Consider the following 6,594-nt stretch of genomic DNA (forward strand, 5'->3'; position numbering starts at 1 on the left):
AGGATGAAGATCTGTTCTTACGTGCTGCGGTGAGGTGTAAATACCCAAAAGCTTAGTTGGCGCAGAAGTGCTGAAGCGACAGTTGGGGGAAATCTAGGATGGTGAGGTGAGAAAGAAATCGGGGAACGCCTTCTGGAAAGATGTACTTTCAGAATCATGCTACTCTGTTTTATGGCATTTAATACACCGCCCACATGAACCAACGCTGCTATAAAGGGCCGCAAAACCCCTCCAAACACCACATAAGGAAGTCGGGGCTTTGGCTGAGATTTTCAGGTTTTCAGAAACAGAAATGCATCCAGAGTTTCAGTCAGGCAGTTGGCTTAATCGTGCCGTTCGTGTTTTATGTTGCGGATGAATGAGCGAAGAGAGACAGCGCCAAGCTGTAACACTGGGACGTTGCTAATAGAGGTGTAGATTGGGGGCGCGAAATGGACTTTTTATTTTGCTCTGCGCTGGGCTCAACACCTGTCTTCCCGGAATTATTCTGAGACGGTCTCTCATCTTCCATGGGGAAAGGAAAAACACACTCAGTGGGGAGAAACTAAGCTTAATCAGAGATAGGTATTGTTTTCAAAGATTTTGGCGTGAGGGTATATGTGCTGAGGATAAGATGTGTGTACCCTGCTGCTTTAGACTATGGGTTTCCTGAGACCATATTCTTGTCCATAGAGGACTTGATTTTCAGCTTCCTACCTTTCTGGGGAATGGATGAATTGTAAGCAAGGCAAGTCTCTTCACTTTTCTGTGCCTCAGTTACCACACCTGTAAAATGGGGATTAAGACCGTGAGCCCCATGTGGGACATGAACTGTGTCCAACCTGGTTACCTTGTATCTACCCCAGCGCTTAGAGTTGGCTCATAATAGGAATTAACAAATGCCACGTAAACAAACACCCGCCCCTGCATCCAAAACATGCCACCCCTTTATTTTTCCCATCTAAATATGTTAATGTGGGAGGGGGAGTCATTACTAGTTATTCTTTCCCCCTTTCTGAAAAAGCACGTGTTACCATCTTGTGTATTTATTAGGCTCTCACTGTGTGCTAAGCACTAGATCAGACAATCAGCGATAATCAGATCAGACACAGTCCCTGTCCCTCTCACAGTCTGAGAGTGAGGGAGAGCAAGGGCCTGAGGAGGGAACTGAGGCCTAGAGAAATTAAGTGACTCTTCTGAGGTCACTCAGCGGGCCAGTGGCAAAGCTGGGAATAGAATCAGACCTTCTTAATCCCAGCCCCGTGCTCTCTCTGCTCGGCCACACTGAAGTACAGCGCTCTGCACACAGTAAGTGCTCGATAGTTGCCATTTTTTAATTGATTGATTGATTCCCACACTTCTTTGGTATCCTACTGATTTTCATGCGGACTCCTAGGTCCCCTAGGAGAGCGATAGAAGCCTCAGAAAAAAAAGAAGGGCTTACAAGCTCACTTCTCAAGACCTTCCCTCAGGAGGGAAAGCTATTTTCCTAGCATGCGGATCACTCGCCTGAAGGCATCAGCTGGAGCACAGTCAATCCCAAGGGAGGATTTTGGCAAAGGGGTAGGGGCTAAAAAAGTTAGGAAAATTGTCACCAGAGTCAGGAAGAGAGGGGCTCTTCTCCAGAAGCCTGGGGACCTTTAGGGACATCCGGGAAGGTAATAAGGTTGGCCCTGCCCAGCTTGCCCGATAGAAGGAAGTTACTACTTTGGGTTTGAGGAGGCCAAAGAGGGACCAGTGGGTGGTCCGAGGTGAAATTGGAGTCTGTCTTCCTCATCGATGCTGTGACAGTGTCTTCTGGTCCATCTTCACCCTCCAGAAACCTCAGAAGCCTGCTGGCCCACTTGCCCTCGTTTGATTTATTCTGCCTTGCTACTGTTGTAAACAGCATATGCCAAGTCTGAAATTCGAGTGGCTGTTTCAGTTCCCTCTTCATTAAAAACAGGTGGACACCTTAGGATCATCTATTCCCCATCCTTCTTTCCCAGATCCCATGAATATTCGGGGTTTACGAAGGCCTGTGAGTCAGTGAAATGTTTTTTTACAGATATCCACTCTGACTCCCTGGAAAATCCAGGGGTCCTAACTTCTCCGTCAGCCTTCGGGAATGATGAGATGGGAATGGTGGGAGTGGGTGGGTGTTTCGGCCGGAAGTTGGGCACAGCAAGGAGCTGGAAGCAAAAGCCTGCTGTTTTGGTTCTTTTCTCAGTTGACAGGTGGCCAAAGAACTGTGGGTGATTTTTTTAAGTGGTTTTTGTTAAGGGCTTGCTACGGGCAGGCACTGTGCTAAGTGCTGGGGTAGATTAAAGATATTTGGGTTAGATACCATACCTGTCCCACAGACAGAGAGACAGAGACAGACAGAAATAGACAGAGACAAAGCGAAAGTCAGAGCCGGAGCGAAAGACAGAGAGACAGAGACAGAAGGAAACAGAGACAGAGATAGGAAGAGCCAGAAAGGCAGAGAGAAATAGAGACAGAGAGACAGAAACAAGGAGACATAGAGGCAGAGACAGAAATAGAGAGAAACATGGAGAGAAAGGCTGAGAGACAGAGAGGAGACAGAGAGGCAGAGAAAGATAGAGGCAGAGAGAGGCAGAGACAGAGGGAAACAGAGATAGAGATAGGAAGAGCCAGAGAGGCAGGAAGTGATAGAAAAATGGAGATAGAGACAGAGAGGCATAAACAGAGAGGCAGAGAGGCAGAGATAGAAACAGAGAGAAACTGTGAGAGACAGAAAGATAGACAGATAGAAGGGAAACACAGAGACAGAGGGAGAGATAGGGATAAAAAAGTCTCAGAAAGAAAACCTTCTTAGCATTTATCCCCGAACTACGCTTAGAGAAATAGTTCAGAAAGCAGAATGGCCTAGGGGGTACAGAACGGGCCTGGGAGGCTAAGAATCTGGGTTCTAATCCCATTTCTGCCATTTGCCTGCTGTACGACCTTGGGCAACTTATTTCACTTCTCTGGGCCTCAGTTTTCTCAACTGCAAAATGGGGACTCAGTACTTATTCTCTCTCCTATTTAGTCTGTGAGGCCCACGTGGGACAGGGACTGTGTCCAACCCCAAAGCATAGACCAGTGCTTGACGCACAGTAAGTGCTTAACGAATACTATTAAAAAAAATAAACGTTTCAAGTGGTTTTGGAATGCAGCAGTATATTACATCTCTGGCCCCAGAAATGCCCTGGAAGCCGGCTTTGAATTGAATGGGGTCTTTAGGTGCCAAAGTATTCATTTGTTGTTTCTCACTTGGTTCTAATGAGAGTTATTGGCTACAGATTCACCCCCCCCAACCCTTTTTACAGTATCTGTTAGCCACTTACGATGGGGTTGATAACAGCTAAACAGGTTGTACCTAGTCCATGTCCCCCAAGGGGCTCACGATCTTAATCCCCATTCCGTAGATGAGGTAACTGAGGCACAGAGAAATGACCGGCCCAACGTCACACAGCAGACAAATGGTGGAGACGGGATTAGAACCCAGGTCCTTCCGACTCCCAGGCCCAGACTCTGTCCACTGGGCCGTGCCGCTTCCGGAAGCCCTGCTGTTGGCAGAAGCCCCCCTGCTTAAGGGACCACACGCTCCAGAACATTGAGGGATGAACGAGGACGTCTTCATAAGACAAATCCACGGAAGGAGAGGTCAGTCACAATAAACTCCATCACGACGTGCTGAACCTGACAATTCACCTCAAGATGCAGGCTGGGACAGCGGTGTTTCTAGGCTTAGAAAATACTCAGGGCCTTCCAGAGAAAACACCTCCCAGTAGGTGGCATTCAAAGTCTAAGAACACAGCCCAGAGCAGAGAGTCTATATGTTTTAGATTTTTGCCATGCATTATTTATGAAAGAAAATTAACTTTGAAATCTTTGGAGTTTGCCCCCAGGCCATCTAAGCAGTAAACATGATTTTCACACCACTAGGTAACAAATAGTTTTCCTAACAAATTAGATGAACCCCGATGTCTACCCTCGGATTGCTTTAGAGCGATCTGTATGGTCTTTTATTTCACGCGGAATAACTATAAAACGGCCTGGTGATTCACTAAGGCAAAAGAATGAGACCGCCGAACTCAGCTTGTTCACACTAGCAACCAGTCTTCCAAATCCTTTGCTGTTCCTGAAAATGGATTGAACGACATACCGCGGAAGACACGGCCGTATTGATTCAGGCTGCGTGAATGTCTGGCCTAGAGATGGGGCAGATATCCCGGGTGGTATGTTTTTCTCCGGTATTTATGTTTATTCTCCCTCCGGGATTAAAGAGACAGTGTTTAGGGCTGGGACGTTTGGGGCGTCTCAAAAAATATGTGAAAAATGGGTGGAGAGTCTGGGAGAAATAGTCAAGGGAACTTTAGGATTAAGGAATCCATTGAACTTTTGGGTGGATTTATAGATTGTTGTTTTTTTAAAATTCAGTTAGCCCTATTGACAAAATGACACCAGGTTTCACAGCCGAACGTCACCTATCAATCTTGGAAGCAACAACAAATCAGCCCCTTCAGAGACGACACAGGAGATGGGCTTTTTAATATTAGCTTTTTCAGACTTCTCTCACCGGTTATCTCTGTGGGATTGATTGATTATCAATCAGTAGTATCACTGAGCACTTATTTTGTGCAGAGCACTATACAAGAGAGTTGGTAGACATATGTCTTGCCCACAACAAGCTTGGAGTCTAGAAGATTATAGTTAAAATATGGGTGATGTTGTAATAAAAATACTAGCAACAATAATAATGATGATAATCATAATAATAGTTGTAGTAACATTTGTGAAGCACTTACTAAGTGTCAAGCACTGTACTAAGCGCTGGGGTAGATACAAGATAATCAGGTCATCTCTAGAGTGGAAGCTTGTTGTGGGAAGGGACCCTGTCTTCCAACTCTGTTCTATTGCACTCTCCCAAAGCGCTTAGTACAGTGCTCTGCACCTAGGAAGCACTCAGTCAATACAATCGATTGATCGATTGTCTAGGTCAGTGTGGCCTAGTGGATAGAGCCCAGGCCTGGGAGGAGAGAAGCAGCATGGCTCAGTGGAAAGAGCAAGGGCTTTGGAGTCAGAGGTCATGAGTTCGAATCCCGGCTCTGCCATCTGTCAGCTTTGTGACTGTGGGCAAGTCACTTCACTTCTCTGGGCCTCAGTGACCTCATCTGGAAAATGGGGATGAAGACTATGAACCCCACGTGGGACATCCTGATTCCCCTGTGTCTACCCCAGCGCTTAGAACAGCGCTCGGCACATAGTAAGCGCTTAACAAATACCAACATTATTATTATTATTAGAAGGACCAGGCTTCTAATCCTGGCTCTGCCTCTTGTCTCCTGTGTGTCGCTGGACAAGTCACTTAACTTCTCTGTGCCTCAGTGACCTCATCTGTAAGACGGGGATTAAGACGGTGAGCCTCACGTGGGACAGGGACAGTGTCCGACCCGAGTAGCTTGTACCACCCCAGCGCTTAGTACAGTGCCTGGCACACAGTAAGTGCTTAACAAAAACCACAATTATCGATTATCATTATGAGGGTGGACAGTCCCGCTGATGGGCCCCACGTGGGATGCCCAAAGGGCTCGTTTGCTGCCATCCTGCACATAGTAAGCGCTCAATAAATACTATTGATGAATGAATGAATGAACGGAGCCCTCACCTCATTGCTTATCACCTGACAGCCTCATTCGCAAATCCGCCCGTCGATTTGCAAACTAGCCTCTGGCTACAAGTGGTGGTCGGCAGAGCTCATTCATTCAATAGTATTTATTGAGCGCTTACTATGTGCAGAGCACTGTGCAGAGTTCAATCGAGGGTTGGGGGCCGAATAAAGTAGTTTAATCTTAGCGGAGGGAGCTTCCCCTCCCAGGAAAGAAGTCTAGAGAGCGTTATAATGGGCAGAAAAGAAAGGTTTGTTGCCCTGGATGAATTTAGCACCTGGAATCGTTTGATCCATGATGATCATCGTTTGAGCGATGATGATAATGGCGTTTGTTAAGCGCTTACTCAGTGCTAAGCACTTTTCTAAACGCTGGGATGGATACAAGGTAATCAGGTTGTCCCCCTTGGGGCTCACAGTCTTCACCCCCATTTTACAGATGAGATCATCAGGCACGGAGAATAATAATTATAATAATAACGGTATTTCGTTAAGCGCTTACTGTGTGCACCCACCGTTTTAAGCACTGGGGTAAATAGAAGGTAATGAGGTTGTCCCAGGTGGGGCTCGCAGTCTTAATCCCCATTTTCCCGATGAGGTAACTGAGGCACAGAAAAGTGAAGCGAGTGAGCCAAGCAGACAAGAGGCGGAGCGGGGATTAGACAACTCTCCCAGCCTGTGCTCGTGCCCCGGGGCCATGCAAGTTCTGCTAATTAGGTGTCTGCTAATTGTATTTATTCATTTGTGTTTACTGAGCGCTTACTATATGCAGAGCACTCTAATGGGTGCTTGGAAAGTGGAATTCAGCAACAAATAGGGACAATCCCTGCCCTTAAAGGGGTCTGCATTATTGCCTCTAATTTGAGGCCTGGCTTTTATTTTGAGAGCAAGGCGGGGGTGGGACCACGTGGAGGGAAGGAACTCGTGGGATTTTGGGGGTGATGACGTCACGGCGGGCCTCT

This window comes from Ornithorhynchus anatinus, chromosome 20 (genome assembly GCF_004115215.2).
Source record: "Ornithorhynchus anatinus isolate Pmale09 chromosome 20, mOrnAna1.pri.v4, whole genome shotgun sequence".
Taxonomy (NCBI): domain Eukaryota; kingdom Metazoa; phylum Chordata; class Mammalia; order Monotremata; family Ornithorhynchidae; genus Ornithorhynchus; species Ornithorhynchus anatinus.